The 23,462-nt window shown below is 48.8% G+C and overlaps 1 protein-coding gene and 1 long non-coding RNA gene across 2 annotated transcripts in view; one reads left to right on the top strand and one right to left on the bottom strand.

Annotated features, from left to right (window-relative positions):
- Nucleotides 1-23,462, bottom strand: part of LOC119458605 (amine sulfotransferase) — a 239,746-nt gene that overhangs the window by 113,416 nt on the left and 102,868 nt on the right. The window lies entirely within an intron of this gene.
- LOC125947024 (uncharacterized) lies at nt 8,103-11,268 on the top strand. Its single transcript, XR_007468078.1, has 3 exons — nt 8,103-8,236; nt 9,305-9,377; nt 11,169-11,268. It is a non-coding gene; the product is annotated as an uncharacterized LOC125947024 (long non-coding RNA).

The raw sequence follows: 23,462 nt of genomic DNA, 5'->3' as shown, positions 1-23,462 counted from the left end.
CTACCTCCAAGACACGGGTCTCCGACTATCTCCACTCAAATCGGAGCTGCTCCTCTACCGCCCGCGCTGCAGGCCCAAGCCTACCGGCGAATCGCGCCAATGTGAGGAAATACTCCTGTTTACGCAAGACGGCTCCTGTATTCCCCGAGTCCCGAAGATACACATCCTCGGCATGCATATAGCAGCCAACGGGTCAAACGCAGAAGCTATCCGCAAGATTTAAGGCAAGGTTACAGCGGCTACCCGCCTGATCAAACTCATTACGAACAAGCACACGGGCGTGAAGGAAGACAGCGTCATGCGCCTCATACACTCCTTCGCAATCAGTCACATTACTTATGTGGCTGCCTTCCACAGCTGGAATGTCACCGAAATAGAGAAACTAAACACCCTATACGCAAGACTTACAAGATCGACCTTGGCCTACCGGAGTCCACGAGCACTTCTCGTCTGCTACAGCTGGGGGTATACAACACGCTTGAGGAAATCGTGGATGCGCAAAGAGCCTCGCAATTCGAACGCATGTCCCTGACAGATGCGGGTCGGTACATCCAGCAGAAACTCGGCTTCAATTACCATGTCCAACACGGTCAGCAACAGGCCATTCCACTTGACATCAGCGACACGCTGATCGTCGCCCCTATCCTTCGAAACATGCACCCCGAACATAACGGGGGCCGACGGCAGGCCCGTGCTAAGGCACTGCTGCGCTCCTTTGGTGGGAAGACGACTACGCGCTTCGTAGACGCGGCCGAGTACACACAAGAACACCGGTTCACGGCGGTAGTCATAGACGTTAACTCCCGGCTTACTCACGCGTGCAGTGTGAGCACGGAATACCCAGATACAGTGGAAGAGGTTGCGATTGCGCTTGCGCTTACCGACCCCCTCTGCGAGGTAGTTCTTAGCGACTCAGAATCCGCAGTTCGTAACTACGCGCGGGGGTGCATTTCCTCCGAAGCTCTTCAGATCCTAAGGAAAGCTGGTCGACAGCACTTCGATAGCACCGCGATCATGTGGTTCCCAGCGCACGTCGCCACCCCCACCGACGAGGGACCCCCTAGCGTGAATGAGGTGGCAGACCAGTCTGCGCGAGAACTGACCCGCCGCGGAGAGTCTGAGACACCCTCTTCGAGTTCGGACCTCCTGGTGCGAAACACGTGAGAACGCTTAGTAAGCTATAATGATATCACCAAGCACTACCAGTTAGGCAGGAGGATATTGCCCCCACCTCACCCCAAACTGAAACGTTGCCAGGCATTCGTCTGGCGGCAACAGCAGACACACACCTTCCCAAGTCCGGTGAGATTGCAGCACATTTTCCCCACGCATACCTGAGTGCTCTTTGCAAGTTATGTCAGGCAACTAGAGCGACACTCTCACACATGTTGTGGGAGTGTCCTGTTATAGCAGCGAAAATGGCAGTAGGTCTGGAGGCTCTTGCGTCGAAGTTGGCCGCCTCTCTGCGCAGCTCCAACCTCAAGACACAAAAGTGGGCAGTCCAGCGGGCCCGGGAGGCGGCGACGAGGCAAGGCCTCGAAGTCCCCTCATGGGAGACCTGAGCCCGGGTCGTTAAACTTCACCGGATTTCAATAAAGTTGTTTCCATCCATCCGGTGTGCTTAACGCACGTAAAACACATAAATTCACTTACGTTGAAGCACTGAGAGTGAAACCAAAGATGAGCGTTGCGCTTGAGCGCCTCGGACGGTGTTTTAACAATGAGCGACGGTGACACGTTGGGGTGACATCGTACTCGAAACAGTTCTTGCTGCGCACCAGGAATAGCACCATGGTCGATTCCATGTGTATCACAACGCTGGCGCGATGAAGAACGCTGGCTGCAGCGTTCATACATGTCGGTGCACGTTGGTCAGCGCCCAACGAAATAATTATACCGGGTGCTTTTGTAAGGTGAAATCCTTAGATCCCTATGTTTCAAGGTCACGTTTGGAGGTACAGAAAGTCACGTAACACCAGGAAGGCCAGAAGCGAACCAAAGCATGTCCAGCCGTGTATATGAGATGACAGATTAGCAAAGTTAATGATTGATAAGTGATTGGATTAAAGTTGATTAGGGTGGATTAAGTTCCACTAAGGTGTACGAGGGAGGATTAAGGTGAATTAAGGGGGAATAAGGTGGATATATATATATATATATATATATATATATATATATATATATATAGTGTAACGGTTTAATGATATATGGTTAAACCATTAACCATGCAATTCTCGCAAGTGTGCCCCTTCATTTCTTCAACCACCTATGCACCGGATCTACAGAACTTTTTCTTGAATTATATATATATATATATATATATATATATAAATCATCTTTACTGCGCTAATAATTTATTACGGCAGTCAAGATGATCCTTAATGTGCAACAGCTAAGTCTACTATGTCCGGAAAGGCTTTCAAGCTCATGCAGAAATAAATCATCATAGTCTTTAAAGGAAAGCATCTAAAAAGCAACTTATTATTTTCTGGGCTTCACGTGCACCAGCGGTGTCGAAAAACCAGTGCAATTGTTTTGCTTCCCATCCTCCCGTCTTTTGAAGTCCCTAGACTGTTGAGTCCTCCTTATCTCAATAAGGGAATTCAATAAATCCATTTAAGAGGTAAACTAAGTGATCGCCAAAAATGCGTATAATGCACCACACCTTGAACAGCATAGGGGTGGATTTCTTTTTGCTAACATGTCAAATTCACATACAGCGCTTCATATTCTAGAAACATTGTCGCAGAACACAGCTGTATACGACTCTCGACGTTAACGCGATTAGGGTTCAAGCATTGTATCGACATACCGTATTGTGGAAGACAATTTTAGTTGGAATCTGTCTTGGTCGGCGATACACGATATACACTGTCTCCGTGATCGGCCCACTTTGCTATGACACCCGCTAGCCTGCAGGATGGACGATATCCATAATGTGATGACGATGAATGTATGACGATGACGCAGTGACTACAGAGGAATGACGACGAAACAATGACGTCTATGGAACGAATATTGAGGTATGATGACAGAATGACGACAATGAGATGGCAATTGCGAAATGATCACGACGGTATAACGACGACAGTAAGAGGACAATGCGATGTCGGCGATTGTATGGCGATGGTGGCGTGACGACATGAGTGTAACGATAACTGTATGACGAGATTCGGATGACAAAACCGAAATAAGGACCGTGAAAGGATCAGGATGGCATCTAGACGATGATATGATAACGAAGGCATGACGACGACGAGAATTATGGCGATGGCATGATAATGCCAGCATAATTACCACTGAATGATCGCAGGACGATTTCGCTGGCATGACGAACAAGGAATGAGATCAATGGGAGGCAGTGTGATGAGGACATCACGACAATAGGTTGACGATTCTGAAATGATGATATGAAGACGAACATGTGAATACAAAGCCATGACCACAATGGAATGGCGACGACTGTATGACTACAATGAGATGGCGACGACTGTATGACGACGACATCATGAAGACGGTATGACAATGAATTCATGACGACCACTGTATGACGACGACGCATTTACTGCGATGGCATCACAACGCTGGCATGGTCTCGAGTTAATGAACGAATGATTACAACAGAATGACGAAGAAGGAATGAGTTCGCTCGAACAACGAAGGCGGAATGACGACAATTCATTACATCATTGAGATTACAATTCTGAAATGATTATGATGGTGCGACGACAGCGTGACCACGACTGCATGATGAAAATGAAATAATCACAAATCTGTGACGGCCTTCAACGCTGCTCGACTCGGCGAAATGGATTGGGGATGAGGTGCGCTTTGTGGCATATTCAACGTACTTTTACGGCGGGTGCTTAAACCGAACGCGCATGTACGCTTTGAAAATAGTGCGTTATTTCCACTGCAGATTTATATTTACACAGTTTTTCCACATGTACATATTTGAGGTATGAATTATAGAACACGATAGATTAAAGTTTTCTTTGATTGTAAAGTGCATCGTCTGCTAGAGAGCACTGGTTCTTGCGCGCACGCCTAATATTTTGTTATAGGAAGTTTGTAGAGTACATGCTTTTCAATGCCTTAATTAGCTTTGCTGCACTCATGACCCTTTTCGGCCGGTACCAGTTTTAATTCTAGCCAGGGTAATTAACAGCTGTCGTCAACACTGTTGTCTCAAAGTAACACGTAATTTTGTCACAGCAGCCACCAAGCTGCAACATGAAGTTACGTAAGAAAATTTTATTGGTATGGTGTGGCTTCATGCCCGCTTCTTGTTGGTGGAATTTTAAACAGCAGCAACAATCATCGAAGAATTAATATTTAGTGAAATGAACCAGGCTTATTAACTGCGTGGCGCAAAAAGGAGAAACGGAGGGCTAACTTTCTCGTTAGGTCAAAGGGTACATGGATACGTATTCACGACATGTATAAGGGTTGTTTTATTTTATTACGATAGCAATTATATGGACACTCCAAAGCAGATTTCTGCCGTCGCCGTCGCCGTGAGGTTCCGTATGACGTCAATGGAGATGAAATCGTCGCCGCGCGCCGCCGAACGCTGTATGTGCGAGTGAAAGGGCGCGAGGGACGCGCGCTTTCACGGGGAGTGAACGCACGGCGGAGAACAAACGCGCGTTCTGTGCCGTGCTCCCTTAAGGGCTGCAGAAGTAGGCGTCTCTTTCCTCCTTTACAATCACCATAAATGTAGAGCAAACGCGCCTTCTTCTGACGCACGAAAGGCCGTGGGGGGGGGGAGGGGGAGGGAAGGGAGGGGACGTTTAGCTGCGGCACCAAGTACCTATTTATATCAGAGGCTCCGGCAACAGTCACCAACGCCGCACGCATTTTGTGCGAACGTGGGCAAAACGCCGACGGCGTCTAAAACAGTTCTGCGTGTTGCCGGTGCTGCTGCATGTCCAAGTTTATACAGATGATAAAGCTACTATCATTACTCCGTATAGCTCTCTACAAATTTGCTATCGCAATTGATGCTTCGCCTTTCAGGTGAAACTGCGACAACTTTTATCGTTACCATATTAAAAAAAATCAACCGTGGCTTTTAACGCGAATATACTGCTTGAGCAAAAATACTCTGAGAGGCAGACGCTATTTCAACGAAAAACCATAATCAATATTTGGCTAAATAACCATGATTTGCTTATTGCCTTCTAAACTAATTCGCTTGCAGTCCATATTGCAATTTACGAATTGTAGCCGGTGACTTAGAAAGTCACATGAACTTGGAACAAATTCTGAGGAATACTACAGTTTCTGGATACTTGTTGCCAAAATTTGCGATGAAATACATTGTTGTTCCAGTAATTTTTAACATTCGATGTATAAAAAGACGTTTTCTTAAAAGTCACTGGAACAGTGCATTTTGCAGTGCAACAGTGCAAATTCGTGCTCGATTCAAATTTTTTCGCCTTGTGACATCAGTAGCCTCAATTCGTGTATCGCAATAGGAGTGCTAAAGTAATTTAGTTACAAGGGTTCATTGGCAAAACTTTTTTGTTAGAATTATGCACTTTTATTTCCAGTGTAGTAATGTCTGCGTTGTCGAGTTGTCCAGCTCAATGAGTAGATTCGTGTTATATACCTCAGCCGGTTTTTAAAAATTCTGCTAACGTTCAAGTACAACACCCGTATATAATCGAAAAGTTATCAGATACGGTGAATGCTGTAACTGAAAAATTGAAAAGAATAAGCGCGTTTGCTGTAACAAGCATGGCACCACCATACCTTTCTACATGGCGGTGCCATAAAATCTGCGCATCGGCCGCAAAGCCTATAAGTTCTGGTACATTTGCTGCTATTTGCGAATTGATCGCTCTGTCGGAGGAGTTTGTTAACCGCAAACATTGTGTACGGATTTAATCATACACTTTGTACCGATAGTACTGCTATAAGCTATCAAACGTAGGCCCGCTTCAAAGCAGGCAAATTCTAAGAGTGATAAAGTAAGAGTGTGCAAATATTCGGTATTTAGATTAAAACGACCTCAAGCTCACCGTCTTTCAGGAATGAGTCCGGTGGCCGAACGAGCGGTCAATTCAGGCCGATGTAGCTCGGAGATGGTGATGGCAACAGCCAAGTCACCGTGGTATTCGGAGTTCGTGTTGTTGCGGGGCCCTATTGCTGGCGGCTCCAAACCGCTCCTATTCCCAATTGCATCCGCCTCGGCCGACCACGGGTTCTTTGAAAAGCACAAGGGATCGAGCAGCGACTCGCAGTGTGCAACTGTATATAGTTGTGTTAATTGTGTGCTGCCAACAATCGAAGAGGTGCACTCTGGGAGCGCGCACCGCAGCTTCAAGAGAGAGAGAGAAACATTCATTTCATTTCGACCCCCTGTCCGGAGCTGCTGGGCTTTAGAAGGTGGTGAGACGCTACGCGAAATGGGGATGAAGGTAGGATGTCGGTGGCGTCGAATCTTGGTATTGCTTGGTCCGCTTCTTGTGATACGGTGAGCCACGCGCCATCCCAGCTAGCACAAAAGAGATATAATCATTCTTATTCATGGATATTTCGCTTTGACCGTCAAAAATCTAGATTGAAGAAGTCAACATCGAGAAGGATTCAATTGGGATAGAAAAATCTTGTTATAAGGCGGATTTCAGAAGACGTTTAAAATCGCTTGTTCTAGCTGGCTACAATTATTGAATTTTTGGTTGTTGTTTTCTTTGTTCTGCTTTTTGGCGGGAAAAACGGACGTTGGTTTTTGTTTTTGCTTCATCCTGTTAGAAGAGAGTGCAATCAACCCAGGCGCGGGTGTTTGCATTGTGGTGAGTGAGCACTGAAGGGGCAGCCGCTTGCTCTTTATGCTCATAATGAAGTCCACAATAAAGAAGAAAAGTTACGCTGACCTTTCAGACCGTCAGAAGAGGCGTAGAGTTAATGACGAACTGATGACTGGCAAGTCCTGTTGCCACGAGTACCGTCCAATAAGTATCATGGTAGGTTAATGAAAGTAGCAACCATGCTTCTAGTGAAGTATCCTCGCCACATGAGGATGCTCAATCCAAGGACAGTTTTCACGAAAGTGACCTTGCCTTGAAAGGAGAAAATGTAGAAGCACATACGCAAGAGATTTCTAGAGAATATTTTGTTCCACAAAACGACCCTCCTATGAGCGGGCATCGAAAATGGAGGTTCTTCGGACTATGCATCATCATCTGCAGAAAATCAGGCAAGTCTTCGTCCATGTAAATGTGTGGAATTTCAAGGATGGCTTGCATCATGGGTTACAAGTCACCGAATTCCGCTTGTCGCAGTTTCTGAACTTCTCCGGAAACTAAGCACCACTTTCGACGTTGATTTTGTCATCGACGCGAGGACATTGTTGAACAGTCCTCGATACACTTCAACGCGATCTGTCCCTCCTGGCGAATATGCCATTTTTCTTTGAACGAAAATTTAGAACGCATGATTGCTGTGTTCCTGAGTGGCTGTCGAGGGTAGACCCCTTGACAACGCTCAGAGAATTTTAAATGACAATGTCAGCCAAGTTGGACTGACGCTTCAAACTGTAAAATGTTTTGATATTGTTTGTCGCAGTTTTCGTTTTGTCTGTTTGGTTAACCTGTTTTACTTTGACCGAAAGGAAGAAAAAGACACCGTAGTCTAGTTGCTAGAGAACCGGCTGCTGTGCCCCATGGCAGAGGTTCGATTCCCTTATAGGTTGCACATCACTTTTTTGTATTATAAAGCGAGTTAGGAACCTACCTACCTACCGCAAAGGGCCAAGAATGAGGCATTAAAAAGTTCGACTTTTGTTATTTCAAATTATCTTTGTAAGGTGGCGCTAGCATTATGGTAGCAGCCGCATTTTGTATTTTCGTAGTTAAATTAGCTAGGATTTCTGTGCTTCAGGTAGCGAGTACGAAGCCACACTGAGTATTTTTTCTGCATTGCAGCAGCGTGTGTCGCAAGAGGATGCAGCGCCGCGACGTATCATAGCGGCTACCTGACAAAGCGAGGAGTGGCGCGACAGCTGATCAGCGTCATCGCTTGCGCCGACGCAGTCTGAGCAGCCGAGCGGACGTTCTTTATTCTATGAGCGGACTGCGCTCTCCGCGAAGCTTCCCTCCAGATTGCGTAACTTTTGAACCCGCCGTTACATTCACCGTTATTTTTGTCAGGACCAGCCGTTAAGTTCCTGACGCGTATTCGTTCATGAACTGCGGAGCGCCAGACTGCCTTCCACATCTTCTTTGCTCACGTAAGTAGTCACTGCCACTTTGACACCTGTCGTGTTTAATTATTTACGGTTTTCAGGCGGGAGTTTTAGGTGGAAGTTTTAGGCGGTAATGAAGTTTTGCAATGAAAGCGCCTTGATTTTAACTGGAATCACTAATATTGTTTAAGAGGCATGTTTACGTCTGCGTACGTTTCTTTTATTGTGTGCGTATTCAGGTTTGCCAAAGCTGTCTAAAATTACCTCTGCGACGTTTCGTTGACCATTGATCGTTAGGATGACGATGACATTCCCGTTTGGCGCAGACTGATGAGACGTGCTACGATCTTCGCGTAGCCACAGCATTCTTCCGTCAACGCTCTTGTGCGAGATCACTCGTGTGTTTTTCCGAGCGTGAAAGATGCCCGCGAATACACGCAAAACTGCCGAACGACTGGCCGCTCGAGGCAGTTGGCGTGTATTGGCAGGCATATTTCACACTTGGAAAAACAGTTTATGTAGCTCATATTGAGAAATAGAAAGCGGTATCAGGGGTTTCTCATGTTGCTTTACAATCTTCTCATTGACACTTTTCATCTAACTATAGTAATTGAGAAGTTAATTAATTAGAAGTAATTGCATAACTACGCGGAATGCAAAAAATAATCTGAGTATCTCCAACATTACCTTGGCTGTGTCCTGGTACGTGGCACTTGCATGTTTTTAAAGTTTGGCTAAAGTTAAATGAAACACCCTGTATGTATGCACTGTTGCCTTGTTTTTTGTAACATAATCCGACAGTGTAGCTATTTACAGCATCTTTTTTTTTAGGATACCTAACATTTTTTGGCTTCAGTCATGCAACAAATAAATTTTGAGGTCGCACTGGCGTTTTCTTTTTGCAAGTCTGTGCAGTAACAAAATTCTGTTAAAAAAAGAAAAAATCCAATATACAGTTGTAATAGGCACTGCTGTTACATTATAAACATAGATACTCCGAGTTTATCAGCATAACAATAAAGAGTTTTTTTGTAACTTACTATGCAGGCACATACCTACGTGCAAGAGAGAAGGCGCGTGAGGGTGAACACACCGATCATATACCCTCTACAGGTGCCGAAAGGGGCAGACGAAAACGCCGCCGCCCAAAGGGCCACCACGAAACTCCTGAACTCCAAGAACCCAGGTACGAATTAGTCGTACGAATTAAATTTTCAGCGTGACACATATACAGTCGTATCTCGATAATTCGAACTCGAAGGAACCCGAAAGTTTGTTCGAATTAAAGGAAGGACTTATTTCTGAAGTATTCGTGCACCACAGCACGACGTACGAATGGAGTCGTTATATATCACGGCGCGCAAGCAGATGGCGAGTAGGGGCCGCGAGACTGCCCACGTCGGCTAACGCTCGCAGAAAACGATGCTGTAGGGAGCGGGCGGCGCCAGCACGGCGGCGCCGGGCGCGCGCGGACACGTCGAAGGTGAGGGAGGAGGGCGTCAGGGAAGCGGATTTGGCTTCAGCAGAGGTGACCCCGTCGCTTCGGTGGCTCCCCTCACTCTCCCTCTCAACTCCCTCGTAGCTCCTCCACCTTCGACTGTCTCCGTGCGCGCCCGCCGCCGGCCCGGCGCCAGCTTAACCCTCTCCCTTTCTTTTCCTGCCGTTGAAGCGAGCGTTGGCCGGTTGTGAGCAATTTCGTTGACCGGACTGGGCCTCCGTCGTTGCTTCCCTCTGCGTCGCAGCCGCAGCGTTGAGATATCGACTCGAACACGCATGTTACGGCGCGACGACGTATCGGCGACCTTGCCATTTGAGAGAGAAATTTACGCCGCGGTTCTTTTTCTTTTATTGCGATAGAGATTATATGGGCACTCCAAGCGCATTTTTGCCGCTGTCATCGTCGCCGTGATATTCCGTATAAAGTGCAACGGCGATGAAATCGTCGCCGCGCGCCATGTGTGGGTTCTAGTGTGTGGGCTCATTTCGGTGTAAGCAATAAATTGCATTGGCAAGCACTCTAGATCATAATTGATTTATAAACTGCACAGCTTAACCTTTAACCCATTGCGTAACTATAAATATCACCAAGGTCGAAGTTAGTGAAACTGGGTGGAAAATTACGGCTTATGTTCCCGCCTTGTGTATGGATGACTCACTGTTTTTGTAAAAAAAATTCTTTACAAGTGCTTGGTAATGTTATTGTGTGGAGGTTTTCAAACAGGCAAGTCATAGGCGTGCAACATTTTAATGGTTTAATTACAAGCAACTGAAGTTCTTACTGTATATGCTTGAGGCAGCCGTGCTGCAAATAGTCGCTGTTACTGAAGGTTGCACTCGTCTGCTGTCTTTTATTTTTTAAGGAATCGCAATATATTTGCTCAATTTGAAGTATGCGATGTGTTTGATAGACTGGTGTTTAGGTATATGCTCAAGCCTGCGCCATTTCTGATTTGGCTATGTGATCTGTGGCAAATAAAATTGGGGTGGTGTAACAATGCTGTCACACTGAAGCTGTGCCTTTGCAGAGCTGCACTTACCTCTTTTCTCGTACAACTTTATCAGAAATGCATTATCTATTCCTTTCTTTGAATGCTAATTGGCACCTACTTCGCACGTGTTTAGGAGGCTGCTGTCATCTACCAGTCGCCAACTAGTCAATACAACAGCCTCCTGAAAGCTAGCAAAATAGCCGACACTTACACTGGTTGGCGATTGTACATGCAACACCTTCAGTTAGATGTAAAGTATGTCTTCAAGGCAATAGAAGGGAATTTCACTTGTGATCGGTTAATGTTAGAACCATGTTAATAAAGGTGGAATGCTCGAAAACTGTGTGCTTGGACCAATATATTGTAGTGCTGCCCATTGCCAAGATATATTGCAGTGCTTACTGCCAATGCATTGAAAAACTATACGTTCACTAAGAAAAGTGTGCTTCAATTAACATGCGTTTTACACATGCCTAATGTTTTTGCAGTAAGAAGACCTGCTGAATTAAGGAGCTACAGCCCAGCAGCCTGTTCGAAACCAGGTTTATCAAGGTCGATACCTGTAATGGACGTTACTCGGAGGCACTCATATTTAATGTTGATGGCTAGCTTGTCTAGTCGTGTTTACTTTTAGCAATAAAAAATGTTATTGCTGTATGTGTTTCGTGTATTGCACAAGCGCAAACCTGCATGCCGCTGGCCGGCGAAACGCCGCAGGGGCATGGGGAGAGGGAGGAGAGGGAGACGAGGGGGGCGCTAGAGGGGAGGGTGAAAGAAAACGGATGTCAAAATCCTGATTGTAGCAGGATTCAATCTGTATTTTTTAAAGGCTTCTAATGGTCTTACAAAATCCCATTTCAAGACAGGATTTTTCGAAACTACTTTAAGCAGGATTCTAGAACTTCTTGCAATAGTCATATCCGCCGGACATTAGCAACGATATACGACCGTTTATCACCTTCTAAACGGACTGCACGGATTTTTTAGTGCGTCTTTCAGACGTTCATTTAGTTATGGCGAATCGGTATGGAAGCAGTTTTCTATCGCTTTTGTGCTAGCTGCGATCGTAAGCACCGTTAACGCGGCTGCAATAGGTGGTGTTGGGTCAGCCAGCCACATTTCAACTGTGTGCGGTAGTTTTGGTATTGTCCTAAATACAGATTGAAGTACGTGTTGACTTCCCGGCAGTCGCAGAGTGTATGGGGTGTATCGGGCTATCCCCCGCATTGCGTGCACTCGGGGGTGCCGTCTTTTCCGGCTGTGTAATTCATAATGTTTTGTGTGGGTAGACATTGCGTTTGGACTTGGCGTCAAGTGGCAGCGGCCTCGCGTGTTGTGGAGCTCGGAGAGTAATTTCGTGTTCATGTAATTCGTGTATTTTTAGGTGTCGCATATTTGAGGCTATTTGTTTTAATTCTGTAAAAGCGAGTATGTCTATGCACTCTAGTGGAGGTCCTGCAATGTTGGTCAGGGATAGAGCGTGCGCCTTTTTGTTTCCCTCGATGTTATAGTGACTAGGTGCCCATTAAATAGTGACATGGTCTAGCGGGTTATTCGTCCTGTATCGAGGTAGCGTTTCGTGGATAAAGTTGAACTGGTTTCCCGTGAGGAACACTCGGCATGCTGCTTGACTGTTTGTGAGAGTGAGGATGTTGTGTGTGTGTGTGTTGTGGTGCTGCGCTTGCTTCTGTTATTGCCGATGTTTCACCTGTTGCTTGGGATGGTAGACCTGAGTGCAGGCCTCGGGTAGACTCATTGGTCGGAACGCTTTATGTTGCCGTGCAGTGTGATGTATGGACCATACCCGGGGATGCGTCCGGGGGCACGTGTTGGGGGCGTTGTGCCCGTGCTGGTGTTTTTCCTTGGTCGCTTCGTCGATCCATGTTGCTCGGAATTGGCAGTTGACTCTTGAGAAACGTTTGCCACGTAAACTATTCATGTTGACTTGATGATCTCCAAGATCTTTGAGCAGTCTTTGACCTTGGTGGGATCACTTGAATGAATGTATTTGGGATTCTGTGTGGACGTCTGAGAGTCGCGAAACAGCAAAAGTGGGCGGTTTCCGAGAGCAGCCAACACGAATCGGAACAATGAAGAGCAGGTGACACAGGGGTGCTTGGTCAAACATGGAAAAGACAGGATATTTACTTTGACCGAAGCCTATTTGATACACGAAACCGAATGGCAGCACTGCCGTTTGCCCTGTGCCGAGCTCACTGCCTGTTAACACACACGTTGAAAATTCAAGAACGCGAGGAAAAAAGAAACATTGCTAATGCATAGAAAAGTACTGCAGCACAAGTCGCACGTACGATAAATATCTGAAAATAAAAGAGGACTTTAGTGTACTGCGGCATTGTCATTGACTCGAGCAAGCAAATGCCGCGAGGGTAACAAACAGCTCCTCATAAATACGTAGAATGTTTTTATATTTTTAGTGCGTGAGTTTATTTGTCTACTCTTGGCTATTACTGATAGTGCACTGTGAGTCGATGGCCCACGCGAACTCGTTTGCATACATCCAGTCCACATTAAGGATAAGGGTCTATCGGGAGGAAGGAAAGAGTGGAAGGAGGTTAGTTTTACCGGATATACATATTGGCTTTCCCAATATGTATACCGCAAAGGTTAAATCAAGATGAACGCGCATGGCGGCCGCATTTAGATGGGAGCTAAATGCGAAAGCACCCGTGTACTTAGATTTAGGTGCACGTTAAAGAACCCCAGGCGGTCCAAATTTTGCGGAGTCCCCCACTACAGCGTGCCTCATAATCAGATCGGTGTCTTGGCACGTAAAACTCTATAATATAAAAAAATTAAAAAATGTGGGGTTTTACGTGCATAAACCACGAAAGGCGCGCCGGAGTGCGGGACTGCAAAAATTTGGACCACCTGGGGTTCTTTAACGTGCACCTAAATCTAAGTACACGGGTGTTTTCGCATTTCGCCCCCATCGAAATGCGGCCGCCGTGGCCGGGATTCGATCCCGCGACCTCGTGCACAGCAGCCCAACACCATAGCCACTGAGCAGCCACGGCGTGTCCATAATTTAAATCAAGATGAATAAGAATGTCTGTACACTTAACGGGACTTGATAACTACTACAATTAAGTGAGTTCCAGCTAGTATTCTTCCGAACTCTCTTTTCATTCATTCAGGGAAAAAAGTTTATTACTAAAAGAAGGAAACCCGCATTTCTCTTTTTTTTTTCTTTTGAATTTCGCGCTGTAACGTTAGCACCGCTGCGGTAGGGGGATGTTAAGAATTGAATGCCGTTCCTCTTATCTTCGCACTTTTTAGCGGTGTCGGCACCAGTTTGCTGTGTGTGCGTCTCTTATGGCTTTCCAAGCTTCCTCTCATTGTTAACCTGACCATTTCGCTAGTCCTCCGAGCACTTTCTGAATACCCCCTTAACCTACATACTCATCTTAACTCTACCTTTAGCGAAAGATCAGTAGATCGAATATAATCTACAAGGAGTGTTCATGTGCTGTCTGCCAGTGGAAATGTGTTTTGTGAAGCACGGTAACCAAGGAACGTGGAGGTAGCGCGAGCCTGGCGGTCTGGAGCTTGACCAGCATCGAGGGGCCCAGGCTGAGACGAAAGGCGATCCACGTAACGAGTAACAAGAACGTTTAATACATCGTTACGGAGCAGTGAGCTCTACAAGCCTCCTAACGGAGAGCGGCACACTGTCAAGCTTTTTCAAAAACTGAAGGCTCAAGTTCGGTGGCGGGGGCGTCCTTTATTGGACCTTTTCACAGAGCAGTTCGTTCTAGGGAAACGAGGTGGCGCTTTCCGCGGTGCGCCGCATGTGACCTCGGCAATAGCGCACGAATACGAAACTATTACCGCTTCTACCTTGCTTCTGCGCAATCGGCTGTCGGAAATGAAATTGTGTTTTCGCTAGCGCACTGTGCTCCAATAATACTCGATTGAATCATGTGGATTGAAGATGGGTGCAGTGGTTGCACGTGTCTGCAAGAATAGCAGAATGGCATATTGAGGAATTGAATGAATCTGTGTGGGGAAGTTCGCGGACCGCTGCTGCAACTGTTCATACGTGTTACCGGCACTTCGAGATGTACTGCTTTCCTTGAGGATACAGAAACTTGCACATCTATCCGCCAGCGTTGTATCGCAAACCTTCAAAGAAATGGCTTCAGCCCCGGAACTTCGGTGAGAGTAAGTACCAGTCGTTAAACAACGACAAAGGGAGTAGCGCCGCTTCCTGTCATAGTAAGTTTCGCGTACAGTATCCTACACAAATCTACCCCAATTGGCACGGAAACTTCGCACTATATCGCCAACGTGGCAATAATAAGTGACTATGAGCTAGAGCACTGCACGGGCTCGGGCTTACCCGAAAGCCCGGGCCCGGGCCGGGCCGGGTAGAGCAGTTTTTTCACGGGCTCGGGCCGGGCTCGGGCACGGCGTGTGCTCTTTGACCCGGACCCGGGCCGGGCTCGCGTTTTTTGACGCGGGCCCGGGCCGGGCCCGGGCTTTCTGCGAGTTACTCTCGGCCGTCTCAACTCGGTAAAACATGCATTTTTCGGTCTCGGGCCGCGCTCGCGCCGGTTTCGAGCCGGGCTCGGGCCGGGCTCGGGCTTAAGGTAAAGGGGTGGCGAGCCGGGCCGGGCGGGTAACGTAGATTATTTCCGGGCCCGGGTCGGGCCCGGGTCTCGCCATAAAAGTTTTAATCGGGCTCGGGCGGGCCGCCCAATGTAAAAACGGCCCGGGCCGGGCCCGGGCCACAAAAATCGGCCCGTGCACTGCTCTACTATGAGCATTATATACGCACAATAAATGACGGAATACACCAGTAGCGCATGAATGGTTGAAGCTGAATGTTTCATGACGGTCCGCAAGAGTAAGCGAGTTATTAGCAATAATCCATTCTTGCTACAAGGTATTACAATCTACAAAACGGCCACGTTTCAAGCCTTGTGCGCACCAAGAACAAATCTATCGGTACTGAGCACACCCGCGAGCAATTAGGCCGAAAATAACCAGGAAGTGACCGCACTGAGGAACTATACAGTCATAAACAGGACAAGCCGCTGTTTCAATATATTTGCCAAATGAAGAACGAAAAGCAAGAGATACTGATCCTTATTCATGAGCAGAAAGTTTTCGGAAAATGCATATTTCGCCCCGCTTTTAAAAGAAGCACCATATACGCTGCTCGCGCCGCTTGGACATAGCCTGATCACCTCCGAAAGTGATTATGCATTTTCTCTGAAGCTGTGATCAACGATTCGTGTGGTACACTCAGTAACCCTCTACAATATCTCTCGAAATAGGTTTGCTAAGCCGCACCGGCTTCACCCACATCCATTGTAAATAATGAGGCAATGCAGGCAGTTGAGGCAAGCAATGGAGGCATCACCACGAGAACAAACATGGCAGCGCCCACAGGATCGCCACGAAAAGGTCAATATTGCGAGTCCGGACACACCTTTGCTCAAGAGAAGCAGAGAGCGACCGCTGTCCCCGCTTGCGGCCGCTGCTCGGTGCACTTAGCCCAGTTCGACAGATTCTGTAACCGCCACTGGCCTAGCACAGGAATGGCACTTACACGCACACACGCACACACAGACACCGCCGGCGTCTTCGTTGCGGAGAAAGAGGAGAAGGAACGAATGCATACGCGAAGCTTAACCGTCCCGCTTGCTGAACGGAGACAGCACTGCGGAGCCAAGGCAGACATCAGGGCGTGGCGCGGGCCGTGGGGGAAGAAGGTGAGAATGCGCGAACTTTTCGCCGTTGCGTCCTTCTAGGCCGAAAATAGCGCCTGTTCACAACCACACACACTCTCTCCTCCTCAGCTGTCTTCAGTGGGTGCGGGCGGCTCGTCGTATTTGAAACGTCCGGGCTTTCGCCGTGACATTGGTGGCGCGATACCAATTGTTCTCCACTCAGGCCAGTCGTAACAATACCAAATATATCAGTTCGCTAGCTCTTTGCCTCTGTAACCCCTGTCATGCACCCTTCGACCTGTGAGTAGGGGACCGCCAAGTGCGCGAGGTTGCAAGAACACGCATACTTGATCTCTGGGTACAGGGTAATAGGCACGCAGACCACACACTTAAAGCTCTTCGCGCGACAGTTATACAAATTTCAGGCATGGTACACACAGCAGCCTACTACCGGAAAGGCTTTGAAGAGGCGAATACGCTCCACCTAATCCACGCCTTTTAAGTAGCCGAGTCACGCAGGGTCTCACCTATTTTGAACTTAGCAAGGCCGAGGTCGAACAAGTTGAAATGCTCCTCCATACCGCCTACAAGGCTGCCCTCTGACTGCCAACAGGAACACCCCCGGATCGGCTTCTAGCCTTAGGGATCTACAACACCTTTATGAAGCTGAGGCCCGCGGTCCTCATCTCGTAAGGAGAAATACTCAGTCTCACGCCCACGGGTGTAGGGAGGTGTTACTTAGGGTATCCCATGCGGCCGCAATACAGAGACGAGGAACTCGCACCCATCTCCGCCAATATCCGAACCGAAATCCGCACCGCGCCTATATACCGAAAAAAACACCGCCCAACCACTTCGAACAGATGCTTAACCAGCGTAGCTGAAACGTGCGGCCCCGGTGTTTAGTACGTTTAGCAGTGGGTTAATCCCGCCGCTGTATTGAAGAGTTTCTCAATTATTGGTTACATGTTTGTGTTTCTAGTGGAACGCAAGCACCAATGGCGGGCGGATGCTGCTAACCACGACGCCGAGCTAACTCGAGATATCGAACGCATGCGACAACGGCGAGCCGAGGAGACGGCGTTGCGGGCAGTGCAGCGTCAACGTGGCAATGGCGGGAACGCGTTCGCCGGGGCCAACTCCCGCTTTCGGCGGAAGTTTCTCGAGCGGAACTTGGCGCGCGTGCTTGGGTACGACGCAGTGAACGACGTGACTCACGGCGCTGCCAATGGCGCGTGCGCTTGGGTGCGACGTAGAGAACGACGTAGCAGACGGCGCAGCCAACGGAGACCAATATAGAAACATGTAGCCAACGGTGTTTCGTTTCGCCTAGCCGTATACAGCTTTCGCTGTAAAACATGAATCCCTTATCCCACGCAGCACGTCGCGAAGTCAGAGCCAGACAACGTACGAAACAGTACGCAACGGACCGAGACACACTTTACATTGACGCAGCCCACTGTGGCACACATGGCTTTTCGCTGGCCGCCGTTGGCTCGGCCGGCAGGACAAGTATGTTCACCTGCGTCGTAGCCAACACCTGCTCGGCAAACACGGCGGAAGCCCTAACGGTCGCCCTCTCAATGAAATTCAAAGAATTCATGAGACAGGGATCTTATATCCTCACGGACTCTCAAACAGCGTGCCGTTATTTCACTAGGGGCCGCGTTCCTGCGTGTGTCGCCCATCTCATAGGTGCAACACTAAACCAGGAACACAGAATTATATTGTGCCGAGGACACATCGTAACTGTATCGTGCTTGATAAAGACAAGCGCCTCGGGCTAACAGGCTTCCCACTCACCGTTATGGTGCATGCCCGCTAACGTTGCAAACAGCAAACACGCCCCTGGGAAATCTGTCTTGAACGTGTTCCCTCTCCACCTAAAACGTATAAATAGCAGTGCAAATAAAGTAACCTTGTTCTTTGTTGACTAGCATTTTGGCTCGATTGTATTCTTTGCACGAACGCAACGAAACATGCTGTCAGAAGTGCGGCCCAAGCACATGCATCCGTGATGGAATTCTTAAAGCCTCCCGAGCCATTACGCCTGAGTGGCGACATTCCCAAACAATGGTAGCTTTTTAAGCAAAAATTCGAGCTCTTCCTAGCAGCCTCGGCTCCCAAAGAAAAGCCTCGGGAGGATAGCATGAAGATGGCCCTGCTGCTCAGTTTGGGAGGCGACGATGTGTTGGAAATCTACAACAACTTTACTTTCACTGAAGACGCTGAAAGACAGGACTACGCGACCGTTATCAAGAAGTTTGATGAGTACTGCGCAGCGCAGGTGAATTAAATACATGAGCGGTACCTATTTCGACGAAGAATGCAAGCAGAAGGTGAGCCATTTGAACCATTCGCAAGGGATCTTAGGCACCTGGCCAAATCATGCAACTTCGGCGTAATGGAAAATTCATTGATCCGCGACCAAATTGTATTTGGAACGAGCGACGACAAAGTGCGCCAGAAGCTGCTACGGGACAAGGACTTGACACTGGTGAGAGCTGAGCAGGTGTGAAAAGCCGCCAAGTTGTCACACGCACAAAATCAAATTTGGGCACGCGAGCAGCGCCAAGTTGACCGTGTCCAGAGCAGGCCAACGGACACGTACTGGTGCGTCCGTAGCATTTAAATGCAGTAGGTGTGGCCGGGAGCACGGCTCGAGAAATTGTCCGGCGTTTGGACGCAACTGTAGGCGATGCGGCGGCAAGAACCATTTTGCTGTGCGATGCAAGAGCAAGAGACAAGTGGCCGAGGTCAGTACTGATGAAGACTTCACGATTCTTGACGTATACGTAGATGCCATCGAGAGCCATCGTGACTGGGTAGTGGAAGCACAAGTCGGGAGCAAGTACATGAAGCTGAAAGTGGACATCGGTGCCCAAGCCACTCTTTTGCCGCATAGTATGTACTGCACAATACAGCCGGCGGCACAAGTAAGACAAAGCAGCTCAGTGCTACGCTCATATGGGGGATGAATCAAGCATTTGGGAGTAGCCAGACTGAAAGTCACAGTCGGCAAGACGGCTATTGAAGTCGACTTCTTCCTGGTAAAGAAGGGACGCGCTATTATTGGTCTCGAAGCAAGCGAACGCCTGGGACTCTTCGTCCGGTCAGTCGATGCAATAACAACGGGATCTTTACCGGCACCGGATGCCTTCGGCGCCTGCACAAAATGGTCTTGCGACAAGACGCCGTGCCTACTGTCCAGATGGCTAGACGAGTACCCCTGACCCTGCTGAAACCACTGCGGACTGAACTTGACCGGATGCTCAAGGCTGGCATCATAGCCAAGGTTAAAGAGCCGACGGACTGGGTAAGTCCGTTAGTTATTGTCAAGAAGGATGGTCAACCACGGATATGCATGGATTCTAGAATGATTAATGAAGGTCTTAAGCGGGAGCACTTACAGATGCCTCGTCGCGATGATATCGAAGCTGAGCTTGCCGGAGCGCGATATTTTTCTCCACTAGGCGCCCAAGTCCGGTTTTCCTCAAATACGGCTGCACAAAGAAACGTCCAGAATCTGTACGTTCTCGACCCCGTCTAGCCGCTATTGCTTTCTCAGGCTTCCTTTCGGCATCGCCTCGGCATCCGAAGTGTTTCACAGGTACATGAACGAGATATTTGACGGGATTCCTGGCGTATGTGTGTATATCGACGACATCCTAGTGCGGGGCTGCTCAAGAAAATAGCACGACGAAAGGCTAAGAGCAGTCCTTAAGTCCGCGCGTAAGGCGGGATTAACATTCAATGCTTCAAAATGCGAAACAATGCCACGGAAATTTCTTTTCTTGGCGACATCATTTCCGAGAACGGCATACGGCCAAGCCCTGATTCAGTCGAATCAGTTTTAAATCTACCGCAGCCGAAGGACAAGAAAGGAGTTCACAGAATGCTAGGTGTCGTCAACTATTTTGCAAAGTTTGTACCGGCACTTCCAGAAAAAACCAAGTTGCTCCGGGACCTGATCAAGAAAAAGAGTGTTTTTGATTGGATGGTTAACCATGCCACAGAGTGGAACCATATCTGTGCCACTTTAAGTAGCCAGCCTGTCCTGGCTATCTTCGACCCAATGCGTGACACTAAAATCGCTTCGGATGCATCGCAAAACGGCATCGACTCAGCGTTGCTACAGCGTTAAGGGGAAGCTTGGAAACCTGTCGCGTATGCTTCGCGAGCACTCTATGATACCCGAAAACGTTATACCCGAAAAGAAAGCACTAGCTGTGATATACGGTTGCGAGAAATTTCACCATTTTGTGTATGGACGCAGGGTCATCCTCGAAACAGACCACCGCCCTCTGATCAATATTTCGAAAAAGGCAATCGCTGACATGCCACCGAGACTGCAGCGCTTCTTCCTACGTTTGCTCAAATACAATTTCGAACTGCATTTTGTTCCAGGAAAGCAGTTCGTGTTTCCAGACCTGCTGTCGCGTGCCTCTGTCGGAAAACCGCAAAAGGATGAAGCAGACGAAGACATTGAAGTTCACGCCGTAAGTGTTGTGTCGTCACTTGTAAGCGGTGCCACGTTGGAGCGCCCATCAAAAGAAACGCGAAATGACAGTTACTTGCAAAGTGTTGTTACTTGCCTCCAGAATAACCAACCTGTACAGGGACGGTTTAAGCATTTCGGAAGTGAATTGGCGACAGTGAGCAGTGTGCTACTAAGAGGCTGCAAGGTCGTGGTGCCTACCAGTATGCGTCAAGAAACGTTGCGAAGGATCCATGATGGCCATATGGGACTAAATAAGTGTAAGGAACGTGCGCGTCGTTTGGTTTTCTGGCCCGGTATGAACACTGATATCGAAAATCTGGTAAAAAAATGCTCAGTGTGCAAGAAGTACGCATACCAGCAACATAGCGCACCCCTTCCTATCCGCCCATGTGATGTTTTTGTCACCGATCTCGGGGGCGTGCGGGTGTTAGAAGAGATGGAGAAGGCAGACGGATGGCGACACAGCAAACAGATTTTTAATCACACGCAAACTCACAACCAAAAACCTCAAACTAAAAATCAAGCATACTAAAGCATATCGAACAAATACAAGAACAACTTAAAGCTCAATACACTAAACAAGTTCTAATTTGCGCCTACGCATGTATGTAGCGTCTAATCCTTCAAAGTCAGGCAACCCTGTCTTATCACTGAGACGCACGCCTGAAACGCTACAAAGAGTCACCTTGCTGCACCCGTCGTTGAACGTGTGTTCCGGCTTGTCGGCTCTTTTCCCCCAGCAGTTGGTGCTCTCGTTGATGCCGTAGTCGCCTTGCCGTCGTCGCGTCGTCTCTTTTATCGGTGGTCAGCTCGTCGGTACTTCGTCGGTGATGAGCTCATCAGTAATTCTTCAGCGACGGCGCTCGGCGTTGCTTAGGCCCACCTGGATAGGCCTAGCGTCGGGATGCGTCGCAACTTCTTCATGAATGCCGACGTGGCGTCCCGCGGAGAATAGAACGTGCCGGTCTGCCGCAGAAGGGGGATCCTCTCTGGGGTGCCCGGTCCTGCCGTGAGAGGCTGCAGCCAGTCCAGGAGCCTCGCTCGAAGTTGCCGAGGTCGACGGCCACACCTTGGACGGCCAACGTCACGGACTCAGCCAGACCCCCAAGTCTTCCGTCGCCAGAGCGGAGCTGGCGATGCGACCTTCCTGGCCCGGAGCCACGTCGATAAGCTCACATCGGCTCCGGCAATTTCCCTCCGGTTTACCGAAAATTCCAAGGGACCCCGTGAAATATTGCGTCTACTAGACAGATAACATCACCTGGCGCCCGAAGATACCACTCTGGACCAGGTGGGCCAATTTTTGGGCCTTTTAGGCCCATTTTTGTCTTCGCCACTTCACCCAGCGGGGCCTAACACCCCGGAGCCGGTCTCCATCGTTCTCCGCGGCCGCCATGGCGGCCTCTGCTTGGAGCGGGTACGATCCCGAGAGGATGACATGGTCAGAAATCGTCGCAGAAGCCCCGTCTTCGCTTGAAACTTCCACTCCGAAAGAGGAGATAGTGGATGAAGGCCTTTTCTCGTTGGTGGCACTTCTTAAACGCCAGCAAAGCCCGAAGGCCTCGGCGGTCAACGGACTCTCCATAAGTGTCGGTGTTTCTGTGCCTCCGAATACTGCTAGGTCTAACCCTCAGCTCTCGCAAGCAGCAGGGTCGAAGAAATGACGGCCCACCGCTATGTCTCGACTCCGCAAAGAAGATTTCACGATCGTCATCAAGCACAGAGTGACGATCTCCCTGAAGACGGCCCTGCAGAACGGTGAGCTTGGTGCTTTGCTCTCTGCCTATGTAAATCCATCTTCGGCGGACATTCTTAGTGTCTGGCCCATCTGGGACCAGAATATCGTCATTGCCACCACTCAAGACGTCAATGCGGCGAACGCGCTCGCTCGTGAATTTACACTTAATGCTTCCAAAGGCCCCATCCCGGTGGTCGGACACGCCAAAGTCAACGGTGAAGTCTGCAGGGGGATTATTACGGTCCATGAGCAGGAAACTTCTACCACCTTGAAATCTAAAGTCCAGTGGCGCGGAGGAGAGATAGCCTTCATCCGCAAGCTGGGGAAGTCGACGATTGCCCTGTTCACCTTCGTGGGGCACAGAGTACCGCGTTACGTGCACTATAACAGTGGGGTGACTGTGGTGCGCGAATATAAGCGGACTATTCCCGCGTGTTTCCGATGCGGCACCATCGGTCACCGTCCGGACTTACGCCCGAATCCTCAAGACAATCGCTGTGGACACTGCGGCGAAACAGTCGCAGTCCTCGAAGACGGCAACATGGCGTCCCTCTAGTGCACTCCTTCCTGCATTGTGTGCGGTGGCGGTCATCTTACGGGCTCGCAAGACTGCAAAGCCAAATTCCGACGGCTGCAACAACCGGGCAACCCGACCGGTCAACGAACCCAACCTCGGACTGCAGTGCCCTCGGGTCCTGTCACCACTTCGAAAGCTCCCACGCCTAGCAACAAGACGACGAAAGGAAAGGCACAACCGGACCAGCGCCACCGGCGGACACCTTGCCTGGACGTGCCCCCAAGTCTCCTCGGTCAACAAACCCGAAAGCGTCACGGGATCCAGACG

This window comes from Dermacentor silvarum, chromosome 7 (assembly GCF_013339745.2).
Source record: "Dermacentor silvarum isolate Dsil-2018 chromosome 7, BIME_Dsil_1.4, whole genome shotgun sequence".
Taxonomy (NCBI): domain Eukaryota; kingdom Metazoa; phylum Arthropoda; class Arachnida; order Ixodida; family Ixodidae; genus Dermacentor; species Dermacentor silvarum.
The sequence above is the reverse complement of the archived record's forward strand: the minus strand, read 5'-3'. Positions and strand labels throughout refer to the sequence as shown.